Source organism: Oncorhynchus mykiss, chromosome 19 (assembly GCF_013265735.2).
Source record: "Oncorhynchus mykiss isolate Arlee chromosome 19, USDA_OmykA_1.1, whole genome shotgun sequence".
In the NCBI taxonomy this organism is placed as follows: domain Eukaryota; kingdom Metazoa; phylum Chordata; class Actinopteri; order Salmoniformes; family Salmonidae; genus Oncorhynchus; species Oncorhynchus mykiss.
In genome coordinates this window covers 63,379,376-63,395,112 of record NC_048583.1, presented here as the reverse complement: position 1 = coordinate 63,395,112, position 15,737 = coordinate 63,379,376, and the positions used below count along the sequence as shown (strand labels likewise).

Below are 15,737 nucleotides of genomic sequence, written 5' to 3'. Positions count from 1 at the left end.
CAGATTCATGATGATGATGATGATGATGATGGTTACCTGTAGCTTGTGGAGCTCCTCTACCAGCTGGCCAGATTCATGATGATGATGATGATGATGATGGTTACCTGTAGCTTGTGGAGCTCCTCTACCAGCTGGCCAGATTCATGATGATGATGATGATGATGATGATGATGATGGTTACCTGTAGCTTGTGGAGCTCCTCTACCAGCTGGCCAGATTCATGATGATGATGATGATGATGATGATGATGATGATGATGATGATGGTTACCTGTAGCTTGTGGAGCTCCTCTACCAGCTGGCCAGATTCATCATGATGATGATGATGATGATGATGATGATGGTTACCTGTAGCTTGTGGAGCTCCTCTACCAGCTGGCCAGATTCATGATGATGATGATGATGATGATGGTTACCTGTAGCTTATGGAGCTCCTCTACCATCTGGCCAGATTCATGATGATGATGATGATGATGATGGTTACCTGTAGCTTGTGGAGCTCCTCTACCAGCTGGCCAGATTCATGATGATGATGATGATGATGATGGTTACCTGTAGCTTGTGGAGCTCCTCTGCCAGCTGGCCAGATTCATGATGATGATGATGATGATGATGGTTACCTGTAGCTTGTGGAGCTCCTCTACCAGCTGGCCAGATTCATGATGATGATGATGATGATGATGGTTACCTGTAGCTTGTGGAGCTCCTCTACCAGCTGGCCAGATTCATGATGATGATGATGATGATGATGATGATGGTTACCTGTAGCTTGTGGAGCTCCTCTACCAGCTGGCCAGATTCATCATGATGATGATGATGATGATGATGGTGGTGGTGGTGGTGGTGGTGGTGGTCACACATCGTCGGCACTACGTTCACACGTCCGAACAGTCCGAAAGGTAAACGCTGCATATGTCAATCAAAATGAATCCCGAGAACAAAATACACCCTGACAATACCTGATCGCCATGGCAGCAGAAGCATACTTGTTTGAGCTGTTCTTGCCATAATACGGACTTGGTCTTTTACCAAATAGGGCTATCTTCTCTATTCTGGGTGATTACCTCATGAGGCTGGTTGAGAGAATGCCAAGAGTGTGCAAAGCTGTCATCAAGGCAAAGGGGCAAAAGCCTCACTTTATAGAATCTAAAATATATTTTTAATTTTCAGTTACCACATGATTCCATATGTGTTATTTCATAGTTTTGATGTCTTCACTATTATTAAGTAGAAAATAGTCCAAAATAAAGAAAACTCCTTGAGTAGGTGTGTCCAAGCTTTGGACTGGTACTGTGTGTATATATTACAAAACAATACCTGATGATCCGTGACAAATTCTGAATGGTCTCTCTGAACATCTCTCGACTCGCTGAGGGGTCAGACATGGTGGACAGCCTCAAGTTCTCCTGCTGGACCTTGAGGAGCACAGCCTCCTTCCCTGCTACAATGTCCGTGATGCGTTGGTAGTCCCCCCTAAGCCGGCTGTTCTCCCTCATCTTCTCATTCAGCACCGCCAGGACCTACAGTAAATCAAGTCAAGTCAAAAAATATATAAATATATATTACTGGGGTTGTAAAATTCCAATAACTTTAACAAAATTCCTGGTTGGAAGATTCCTGGAATCAGGAGGGGATAGGCAGGAAATCCTTCAACTTGAATTTCTGGAAAATCTAGACATTTTAGGAAAATTACCCAGGATTTTACAACTGTAATAAATTGAATAAAGTTGATAGTGATTTTGACCTGCTCTCTCTCCACGGCATTGGCCCGCAGCTGCTGGAGGAGGAACATCACGTCTTGGCTGTGGCCTCGTCCCCCCCAGGGAGACGTGGGAGTGCAGCGCCTGGATCTCTACGTCTTTCTGCTAGACCATCTGGCTGAGCTTCCCCATCTCCTCTCTGGAGACCACCAGCTGGTCCAGCTGTCTGGTGAGGTTCTGGTTCTTCCCATTCAGCTGGCTGATTTCCGTCTCCTTCTCCTTAATGCCCTTCAAATTGAGATCAGATAATGCTTTATTATCCTGAATGGTAATTCATCCCGAATCATCAGCTGCTGATGAGTACAACAACAATTCAGGAAATACCTTCACTAGTCTCTCTACCTCCATCTTGGACAGGTCGTGTTTCTCGTTGCCGTTCTCCCTGTTATTCAGGGACGACTTGGTCTCGTCTTCCCGTTGGAGAATGACCACTTCCTGTTCCTGGGAGTATCGGGTAGGGCCGAGGTGATCTACTACTTCCTGCTGCAGGCGCCCAATCTCCTCGTCCTTCGCGTGGATCAGCCTATCGTAGTTCTCTCTGCTCTGCTCGTGGCGTTGGTGGGCCTGCTCCAACTCATTCTGCTGCGCCAGGAGAGACTGCTGGGAGGAGAGGAGGTGCCCCCGCTGCTCCTCTATGGTCCTCTATGGTCCTCTATGCTCCTCTATGCTCCTCTATGGTCCCCCTCCAGGCATCTCCTGAGGTCTTCAGCTGGGTGATGTCCGTCTCCAGTTCTGTGGTTCATGTTAATGTGCTCAATAAGGCTGTTCATTTAGCAGCAAATACAATACATATATATTTATTTTCAAAAACAACAAGAGATATGACAGGATGTGTTACCGTTGATGATGTCCGGGGTGCGTGGCTCAGCCAGGCCGGGGGGCTGGGGTCTACTCTGCTGGTCCCTCAGACGCTCTATCTCCTCCTTATAGGATAGGATTTAATGTTAATATCCCAAGGGAAAAAATTGTCTCCAACACACAGTACCACTGTATACAAAATAGACACTGTACACAGTACATGTTGTGGACTTACCTTCAGGTGGCTGTTGTCTTCCTTCACGCCTCCCAGCTGCTTGTCCTTCTCCTCCAGAGCTCCTCTCAGGGTCTCAGCCCCCTGGGTGGCTGCCTGGACCCTGGCCTCCAGCTCCCTCTGGGCGGCGGCCATGTTGGCTCTCAGGGTCTCAGCCTACTGGGTGGCTGCCTGGACCCTGGCCTCCAGCTCCCTCTGGGTGGCGGCCATGTTGGCTCTCAGGGTCTCAGCCCCCTGGGTGGCTGCCTGGACCCTGGCCTCCAGCTCCCTCTGGGTGGCGGCCATGTTGGCTCTCAGGGTCTCAGCCCCCTGGGTGGCTGCCTGGACCCTGGCCTCCAGCTCCCTCTGGGCGGCGGCCATGTTGGCTCTCAGGGTCTCAGCCTACTGGGTGGCTGCCTGGACCCCGGCCTCCAGCTCCCTCTGGGTGGCGGCCATGTTGGCTCTCAGGGTCTCAGCCCCCTGGGTGGCTGCCTGGACCCCGGCCTCCAGCTCCCTCTGGGCGGCGGCCATGTTGGCTCTCAGGGTCTCAGCCTCCTGGGTGGCTGCCTGGACCCCGGCCTCCAGCTCCCTCTGGGCGGCGGCCATGTTGGCTCTCAGGGTCTCAGCCTCCTGGGTGGCTGCCTGGACCACGGCCTCCAGCTCCCTCTGGGTGGCGGCCATGTTAGCTCTCATGTTCTCATCTCCAGGTTCTTCTCCAGGTTCTTCTCCAGGTTCATCTCCAGGTTCATCTCCAGGTTCTTCTCCAGGTTCATCTCCAGGTTCTTCTCCAGGTTCATCTCCAGGTTCTTCTCCAGGTTCATCTACAGGTTCTTCTCCAGGTTCATCTCCAGGTTCATCTCCAGGTTCATCTCCAGGTTCTTCTCCGGGTTCATCGCCAGGTTCTTCTCCAGGTTCTTCTCCAGGTTCAACTTCACCCTCCTCTCATGCGCCGTCTGAAAATAATCAAGCTATTAGTACAACACATTTCTTACCAAAAAAATAAAAAATACAGTTAATTGTCAAAGTGCTACAAAAGTGAAAAGATAAAAAAAACAAACATGTGAATGTAGATACACGAAGATAGTAAAACAGTAGTGAAACAACAGTGGACCTGCAGTGCCGAGGCGTCCATGGAGCGGGCAGCGGTCAGCTCCTCGATGGTCTGCTGGTACTGCCTGACCTGCTCCTGGAGGCCCCTCTCTGCCTGGATCAGCTCCCCTTCCAGCTGGCTCTTCTCCAGCTTCAAAGCCTCGATGTGGGTGTCCTTCTCCAGGACGGTCCTGCCGAGAGCATCCTGGACCTCCCTGACCTGCCTGGCCAGCTCCTCTAACCTCCCCTGGGCCTGGTCAGCCTCTGTCTTCAGCCTCTGCTTCTCCATCTCCATCTCGTAGTCTTCTGAAAATCACCTTCTCCTGGGAGCTCCTCATCTCAGTCAGCTCTCTCCTGAGCTCCTCCAGCTCCTCTCCGGACCCCCCGGATTCTCTCCCTCTCTCCCCAGCCTCGCACAGCTCTGCCCGGGCAGCAGACAGCTGCTCCTCCCTCTCCTGTACGGTTCTCTGGAGCACCTGGTTCTCTTTGCCCATCGCTGTTGCCCGTCCAAGTTTCTCCCTCAACTCCTTGACGGTGGCCTCCAGCTGCTGCTTGCCCATGTGGAGGTGGTTCAGGGTGTAAGCACTCTAGCTCAGTTTCTCCTGTTGGGCCTGTAGTTCTTCCTGTAGCGCCACCCTCTGGTCAGTGGTGGTACTGAGCTCTGACTGCAACCTGAACACCTCAGTCTCAGACTCCTTCAGCTGAACAGAGAGCTTCTCCTTCACTGAGATCACATGCTGCATGGAGACACAAGAACAGAATAATAGCATCTCGATAACCATTTTATAGGTAGTCTTACTTTATTAAGTCTAAATTATGTAAAGGGAGTTAAATCATTAAAAACATGTGGTAATCCTTGATGGACTTTCTTTTTCAACATGGTCTAAGACGCTGTGTATATCCCAATATCAACACATTCCTTCCTATACACGACCAATATATCAATATCAACACATTCCTTCCTATACACGACCAATATATGAATATCAACACATTCCTTCCTATACACGACCAATATATCAATATCAACACATTCCTTCTTATACACGACCAATATATCAATATCAACACATTCCTTCCTATACACGATCAATATATTAATATCAACAACACATTCCTTCCTATACACGACCAATATATTAATATCAACACATTCCTTCCTATACACGATCAATATATGAATATCAACACATTCCTTCCTATACACGACCAATATATCAATATCAACACATTCCTTCCTATACACGATCAATATATGAATATCAACACATTCCTTCCTATACACGACCAATATATCAATATCAACACATTCCTTCCTATACACGGCCAATATATTAATATCAACACATTCCTTCCTATACACGGCCAATATATTCATATCAACACATTCCTTCATATACACAACCAATATATTAATATCAACACATTCCTTCCTATACACGGCCAATATATGAATATCAACACATTCCTTCTTATACACGGCCAATATATTATTATCAACAACACATTCCTTCTTATACACGGCCAATATATTATTATCAACAACACATTCCTTCCTATACACGATCAATATATTAATATCAACACATTCCTTCCTATACACGACCAATATATTAATATCAACACATTCCTTCCTATACACGACCAATATATTCATATCAACACATTCCTTCCTATACATGACCAATATATTAATATCAACACATTCCTTCCTATACATGACCAATATATTAATATCAACACATTCCTTCCTATACACGGCCAATATATTCATATGAACACATTCCTTCCTATACACAACCAATATATCAATATCAACACAATCCTTCCTATACACGACCAATATATGAATATCAACACATTCCTTCCTATACACAACCAATATATTAATATCAACACATTCCTTCCTATACACGACCAATATATTAATATCAACACATTCCTTCCTATACACGATCAATATATTAATATCAACACATTCCTTATCAACACATTCCTTCCTATACACGGCCAATATATTAATATCAACACATTCCTTCCTATACACGACCAATATATTAATATCAACAACACATTCCTTCCTATACACGACCAATATATTAATATCAACACATTCCTTATCAACACATTCCTTCCTATACACGGCCAATATATTAATATCAACACATTCCTTCCTATACATGATCAATATATTCATATCAACACATTCCTTCCTATACACGACCAATATATTAATATCAACACATTCCTTCCTATACACGATCAATATATTAATATCAACACATTCCTTCCTATACACGACCAATATATTAATATCAACACATTCCTTCCTATACACGATCAATATATTAATATCAACACATTCCTTCCTATACACAACCAATATATCAATATCAACACATTCCTTCCTATACACGATCAATATATTAATATCAACACATTCCTTCCTATACACGGCCAATATATTAATATCAACACATTCCTTCCTATACACGGCCAATATATTAATATCAACACATTCCTTCCTATACACGATCAATATATTAATATCAACACATTCCTTCCTATACACGATCAATATATTAATATCAACACATTCCTTCCTATACACGATCAATATATTAATATCAACACATTCCTTCCTATACACGATCAATATATTAATATCAACACATTCCTTATCAACACATTCCTTCCTATACACGACCAATATATCAATAATATATTATTATCAACACATTCCTTCCTATACACGATCAATATATTAATATCAACACATTCCTTCCTATACACGGCCAATATATTAATATCAACACATTCCTTCCTATACACGACCAATATATTAATATCAACACATTCCTTCCTATACACGGCCAATATATTAATATCAACACATTCCTTCCTATACACGATCAATATATTAATATCAACACATTCCTTCCTATACACGATCAATATATTAATATCAACACATTCCTTCCTATACACGACCAATATATTATTATCAACACATTCCTTCCTATACACGATCAATATATTCATATCAACACATTCCTTCCTATACACGATCAATATATTAATATCAACACATTCCTTATCAACACATTCCTTCCTATACACGGCCAATATATTATTATCAACAACACATTCCTTCCTATACACGGCCAATATATTAATATCAACACATTCCTTCCTATACACGATCAATATATTATTATCAACACATTCCTTCCTATACACGATCAATATATTATTATCAACACATTCCTTCCTATACACGATCAATATATTATTATCAACACATTCCTTCCTATACACGATCAATATATTATTATCAACACATTCCTTCCTATACACGGCCAATATATTCATATGAACACATTCCTTCCTATACACGATCAATATATTAATATCAACACATTCCTTCCTATACACGATCAATATATTATTATCAACACATTCCTTCCTATACACAACCAATATATTATTATCAACACATTCCTTCCTATACACGATCAATATATTAATATCAACACATTCCTTCCTATACACGACCAATATATTAATATCAACACATTCCTTCCTATACACGACCAATATATTAATATCAACACATTCCTTCCTATACACGACCAATATATTCATATCAACACATTCCTTCCTATACACAACCAATATATTCATATCAACAACACATTCCTTCCTATACACGATCAATATATTCATATCAACACATTCCTTCCTATACACGATCAATATATTCATATCAACACATTCCTTCCTATACACGACCAATATATTAATATCAACACATTCCTTCCTATACACGATCAATATATTAATATCAACACATTCCTTCCTATACACGGCCAATATATTAATATCAACACATTCCTTCCTATACACGATCAATATATTCATATCAACACATTCCTTCCTATACACGACCAATATATTAATATCAACACATTCCTTCCTATACACGGCCAATATATTAATATCAACAACACATTCCTTCCTATACACGGCCAATATATTAATATCAACACATTCCTTCCTATACACGATCAATATATTCATATCAACACATTCCTTCCTATACACGACCAATATATTCATATCAACACATTCCTTCCTATACACGATCAATATATTAATATCAACACATTCCTTCCTATACACGATCAATATATTCATATCAACACATTCCTTCCTATACACGATCAATATATTCATATCAACACATTCCTTCCTATACACGACCAATATATTAATATCAACACATTCCTTCCTATACACGGCCAATATATTCATATCAACACATTCCTTCCTATACACGATCAATATATTCATATCAACACATTCCTTCCTATACACGATCAATATATTCATATCAACACATTCCTTCCTATACACGATCAATATATTAATATCAACACATTCCTTCCTATACACGATCAATATATTAATATCAACACATTCCTTCCTATACACGATCAATATATTCATATCAACACATTCCTTCCTATACACGGCCAATATATTATTATCAACAACACATTCCTTCCTATACACGATCAATATATTAATATCAACACATTCCTTCCTATACACGATCAATATATTAATATCAACACATTCCTTCCTATACACGATCAATATATTAATATCAACACATTCCTTCCTATACACGATCAATATATTCATATCAACACATTCCTTCCTATACACGATCAATATATTAATATCAACACATTCCTTCCTATACACGATCAATATATTAATATCAACACATTCCTTCCTATACACGATCAATATATTAATATCAACACATTCCTTCCTATACACGATCAATATATTCATATCAACACATTCCTTCCTATACACGACCAATATATTAATATCAACACATTCCTTCCTATACACGGCCAATATATTCATATCAACACATTCCTTCCTATACACGACCAATATATTAATATCAACACATTCCTTCCTATACACGGCCAATATATTCATATCAACACATTCCTTCCTATACACGACCAATATATTAATATCAACACATTCCTTATCAACACATTCCTTCCTATACACGGCCAATATATTATTATCAACAACACATTCCTTATCAACACATTCCTTCATATACACAACCAATATATTATTATCAACACATTCCTTCCTATACACGGCCAATATATTATTATCAACAACACATTCCTTATCAACACATTCCTTCCTATACACAACCAATATATTATTATCAACACATTCCTTCCTATACACGGCCAATATATTATTATCAACACATTCCTTCCTATACACGGCCAATATATTCATATGAACACATTCCTTCCTATACACGACCAATATATTATTATCAACACATTCCTTCCTATACATGACCAATATATTATTATCAACACATTCCTTCCTATACACGACCAATATATTAATATCAACACATTCCTTCCTATACACGATCAATATATTAATATCAACACATTCCTTCCTATACACGATCAATATATTAATATCAACACATTCCTTCCTATACACGATCAATATATTAATATCAACACATTCCTTCCTATACACGGCCAATATATTATTATCAACACATTCCTTCCTATACATGACCAATATATTATTATCAACACATTCCTTCCTATACACGGCCAATATATTATTATCAACACATTCCTTCCTATACACGGCCAATATATTAATATCAACACATTCCTTCCTATACACGGCCAATATATTAATATCAACACATTCCTTCCTATACACGGCCAATATATTAATATCAACACATTCCTTCCTATACACGGCCAATATATTAATATCAACACATTCCTTCCTATACACGACCAATATATTAATATCAACACATTCCTTCCTATACACGACCAATATATTAATATCAACACATTCCTTCCTATACACGACCAATATATTAATATCAACAACACATTCCTTCCTATACACGACCAATATATTCATATCAACACATTCCTTCATATACACGATCAATATATTAATATCAACACATTCCTTCCTATACACGATCAATATATTATTATCAACACATTCCTTCCTATACACGATCAATATATTCATATCAACACATTCCTTCCTATACACGACCAATATATTCATATCAACACATTCCTTCCTATACACGACCAATATATTATTATCAACACATTCCTTCCTATACACGACCAATATATTAATATCAACACATTCCTTATCAACACATTCCTTCCTATACACGGCCAATATATTAATATCAACACATTCCTTCCTATACACGACCAATATATTAATATCAACACATTCCTTCCTATACACGGCCAATATATTATTATCAACAACACATTCCTTATCAACACATTCCTTCATATACACAACCAATATATTATTATCAACAACACATTCCTTATCAACACATTCCTTCCTATACACGGCCAATATATTAATATCAACACATTCCTTCCTATACACGGCCAATATATTAATATCAACACATTCCTTCCTATACACGGCCAATATATTAATATCAACACATTCCTTCCTATACACGACCAATATATTATTATCAACACATTCCTTCCTATACACGACCAATATATTAATATCAACACATTCCTTCCTATACACGATCAATATATTCATATCAACACATTCCTTATCAACACATTCCTTCCTATACACGACCAATATATTAATATCAACACATTCCTTCCTATACACGACCAATATATTATTATCAACACATTCCTTCCTATACACGGCCAATATATTCATATGAACACATTCCTTCCTATACACGATCAATATATTAATATCAACACATTCCTTATCAACACATTCCTTCCTATACACGACCAATATATTAATATCAACACATTCCTTCCTATACACGACCAATATATTAATATCAACACATTCCTTCCTATACACGGCCAATATATTAATATCAACACATTCCTTCCTATACACGACCAATATATTCATATCAACACATTCCTTCCTATACACGGCCAATATATTATTATCAACACATTCCTTCCTATACACGGCCAATATATTAATATCAACACATTCCTTCCTATACACAACCAATATATTATTATCAACACATTCCTTCCTATACACGACCAATATATTAATATCAACACATTCCTTCCTATACACGACCAATATATTCATATCAACACATTCCTTCCTATACACGGCCAATATATTAATATCAACACATTCCTTCCTATACACGACCAATATATTAATATCAACACATTCCTTCCTATACACAACCAATATATTATTATCAACACATTCCTTCCTATACACGATCAATATATTAATATCAACAACACATTCCTTCCTATACATGACCAATATATTAATATCAACACATTCCTTCCTATACACGACCAATATATTCATATGAACACATTCCTTCCTATACACGATCAATATATTAATATCAACACATTCCTTCCTATACACGATCAATATATTAATATCAACACATTCCTTATCAACACATTCCTTCCTATACACGATCAATATATTAATATCAACACATTCCTTATCAACACATTCCTTCCTATACACGGCCAATATATTCATATGAACACATTCCTTCCTATACACGACCAATATATTAATATCAACACATTCCTTCCTATACACGACCAATATATTAATATCAACACATTCCTTCCTATACACGACCAATATATTCATATCAACACATTCCTTCCTATACACGACCAATATATTCATATCAACACATTCCTTCCTATACACAACCAATATATTAATATCAACACATTCCTTCCTATACACGACCAATATATTAATATCAACACATTCCTTCCTATACACGACCAATATATTAATATCAACAACACATTCCTTCCTATACATGACCAATATATTAATATCAACACATTCCTTCCTATACACGACCAATATATTAATATCAACACATTCCTTCCTATACACGGCCAATATATTATTATCAACACATTCCTTCCTATACACGACCAATATATTAATATCAACACATTCCTTCCTATACACGACCAATATATTAATATCAACACATTCCTTCCTATACACGGCCAATATATTAATATCAACACATTCCTTCCTATACACGGCCAATATATCAGTGCATGGTGCACTGCTTCAGGCATTGGTTGTGATTGGCTGTTCCAGATCCAGGAAGTGTTACATTGCTGTGTGTCGAAACTAATATAACTGTTTCGTAGACTTTTGTTTAACATCGTCAGACTAAAAGTGAGTGTCACCAACCACAACCTGATCAACCTTTAAATATATTCTAGGGGATCATCCATTTCCTCTCTAGGTGATCATCCATTTCCTCTCTAGGTGATCATCCATTTCCTCTCTAGGTGATCATCCATTTCCTCTCTAGGTGATCATCCATTTCCTCTCTAGGTGATCATCCATTTCCTCTCTAGGTGATCAGCCATTTCCTCTCTAGGTGATCAGCCATTTCCTCTCTAGGTGATCAGCCATTTCCTCTCTAGGTGATCATCCATTTTCTCTCTAGGTGATCATCCATTTCCTCTCTAGGTGATCAGCCATTTCCTCTCTAGGTGATCAGCCATTTCCTCTCTAGGGGGGGGATCATCCATTCCCTCTCTAGGGGGATCAGCCATTTCCTCTCTAGGGGGGGGATCATCCATTCCCTCTCTAGGGGGATCATCCATTTCCTCTCTAGGGGGGGGACTACTGCTGCTTTAAAAAGGGCATTATAAATAGATTAGATTGGTTGATTAAAACACAAGTTCAAACCAGACCTGTGTAGCTTCCCTGTTCTGTCGGTCCAGTTCTTCCTGCGTGATGACGAGTGTGTCTCGTTCCTCCTGGTCGTCTTTCAGGGCCTGCTCTCTCTTCTCCAGCTCAGCCCTCAGCTCTGCTATCTGCTCTGAGGCGGCTGGGAGAGAACTCCCGTCTGTCAAGGATGTCTGACTCCACTCTGTCCTCGGCACACGCAAGTCTCTCCAGTCGATTCATCTGATTTTTTGTCTAAGTCTGAACACACAATCATTATCCATGGACTCAGGAAGAGTTTCTGCTGCATGAGCAACAGCTAATGGGATCCTAATCAACTAAACTAACTAAATAATGAACTTTTGAATAATCAACTGATCCATCTGACACTCTCATCAACAACAGAACGACATTATAGTTCAAGACATCTAGATTCTCAACGTCACGATGTTAAGTCAACGCAGTTTATTTAACGTATACTGAACTAAAATATAAACGCAATATGTAAAGTGTTGTTCTCATGTTTCATGAGTTGAAATAAAATATGAAAATATAAAATGTTCCATTCACACAAAAAGCGTATTTCTCTAAAATGTTGTTCTTATCCCTGTTAGTGAGCATTTCTCCATTTCAGGTGTGGCATATCAAGAAGCTGATCATTACACAGGTGTACCTTGTGCTGGGGACAATAAAAGGCCACTCTAAAATGTGCAGTTTTATCACACAACACAATGCCACAGATGTCTCAAGTTTTGAGGGAGCGTGCAATTGGTATGCTGACTGCAGGAATGTCCACCAGAGCTGTTGCCAGATAATCAAATGTTCATTTCTCTACCATAAGCCACCTCCAATGTTGTTTTAGAGAATTTGGCAGTACAACCAACCGGCCTCACAACCCGCAGACCACGTGTAACCTCGCCAGCCCAGGACCTCCACATTCAGCTTCTTCACCTGATCGTCTGAGACCAGCCACCAGGACAGCTGATGAAACTGAGGAGTATTTCTGTCTGTAATAAAGCCTTTTTTTGTGGGGAAAAACTCATTCCGATTGGCTGGACCTGACTCCCCCAGTGGGTGGGCCAATACCCTCCCAGACACACGCATGGCTGTGCCCCTGCCCAGTCATGTGAAATCCATAGATTAGGGCCTAATGAATTTATTTAAATGTACTGATTTCTTTATATAAACTGTAACTGTAAAATTGTTTCATGTTTCATTTATATTTTTGTTCAGTGTAAGTGGAGTGTAGATATTTGAGGGAAAACCTTACTGTTCAGTGTGTCAAGAGTTTATATAAGTCAATATATACCGTACGGGAGTTTGTTAAAGAATTAGCATTGTGAAGTGCAAAAACACTGACAGTGTTGAGGCCCATTAGCAAGCAGAAATCACCTCAGACTAAGTCTTAAATGAAGTTTCCATTTGAGAACAGAAATCTACCTTTTTCCTGTTCCGTCATAACATTCTCTTTCCTCGGGGTTCCAACGATGGCGTTGAGTTCTAGAATGTCTGCATGTTCCACAATCATTACATAAAGGACGATCATAGAAAGACTACTACCACAGCTACTACAGCTACTACAACACTATTTCAAAAGATACTATGTGATCAGGTTAAATACCTAAACAGTCTTCATTCTCAACGTCTCCAGCTCCGCCACTTGAAAAGATGACAATAGTTCGAGTCAGCATATCAAATCGGACTAATAACTAACAGCCTCGGTATGTCTGAGATGATATCTGAATGTGTATGTTGTGAGTGAGTACCTGCGAGAGCACTGTAAGCAACAAAATGGAGTCGTGGTCAGCTTTTCCGAAAGGAGGGCGGGGGAGGCCTTATATGCGTCGCGGAAGTTAGAATAACAACGATCCAGAGTTTTACCAGCCCTGGTAGCACAATCGATATGCTGATAGAATTTAGGGAGTCTTGCTTTCAGATTAGCCTTGTTAAAATCCCCAGCTACAATGAATGCAGCCTCAGGATATGTGGTTTCCAGTTTTCATAGAGTCAAATAGTTCATTCAGGGCCATTGATGTGTCTGCTTGGTGGGGGAATACATACGGCTGTGATTCTAATCAAAGAGAATTATCTTGGTAGATAATGCTGTCGACATTTGATTGTGAGGAATTCTAAGTCATGTGAACAGAAGGACTTGAGTTCCTGTATGTTGTTATGATCACACCACGTCTCGTTAATCATAAGGCACACGCCCCCGTCCCTCTTCTTACCAGAAAGATGGTTGTTTCTGTCGGCGCAATGCGTGAAGAAACCAGCTGGCTGCACCGACTCCGATAGCGTGTCTCGAGTGAGCCATGTTTCCATGGCTACATGTAGCTCTAACTTTGAACTCAAAACAAACACATCTACTCATGACCGCTCATGCTGTAAACACAGTCCAGTTCAAAGTGAATGGCAGAGATTCATATTTGGCAATGGCCTATTTGCATATAGGCCTACTGCAGCTCTGAATGGTTATGGCGCACCGGTCTGGAGCAGGTTTGTTCATATTTCCCTCGATCCTGACTAGTCTCCCAGTCCCTGCAGTTTGTTGCTACCTGACAACTTGACGGTTTTCACTTTTTAATGACTGGTTTTATATTTTTTATTTTTCCCCCTCGCTCTACTTTTTTCCATTCAACTTGTTCACCTCGGACGGACATGGTTCTCCAGGACCTCCACCAGCCGAAGTAGTAACATTAACATGATGCCTTCTAGTTACAGTCGCTGTACTCATATTATACAGGAGAACGATCGCCTTACGGCGAGGATAGCTGTGCTGCAACCCCAGCTTCAGACGCATATCGTTAGGCAAGGGTAATTTCAGTGTAGGAAAGGATGAAACAGCGTCTGTGCCACCAATAAGTACAGATAGTAGTATAAATCCCTTCGCACGGCTTCTGGAGGGAAATGCTGTAGGAATGCTCAACCGGTGTCGCTCATTCAGCCAACAGAAACTTTCAACCGGTTCTCACCATTAAGCAGCGGGTCGGAGTCAGAGGCCGAGCCTTCTCTGGTCTCTCCTCCTCCTCCCGTTTCGGGGTCTGAAATGCCAAAGCATTC

The 15,737-nt window shown here is 40.0% G+C and overlaps 1 pseudogene; it reads right to left on the bottom strand.

Moving 5' to 3' along the window:
• Window positions 1–14,205, bottom strand: part of LOC110498409 — a 33,675-nt pseudogene extending 19,470 nt beyond the window's left edge.
• Between the last annotated feature and the right edge of the window lie 1,532 nt (window positions 14,206–15,737).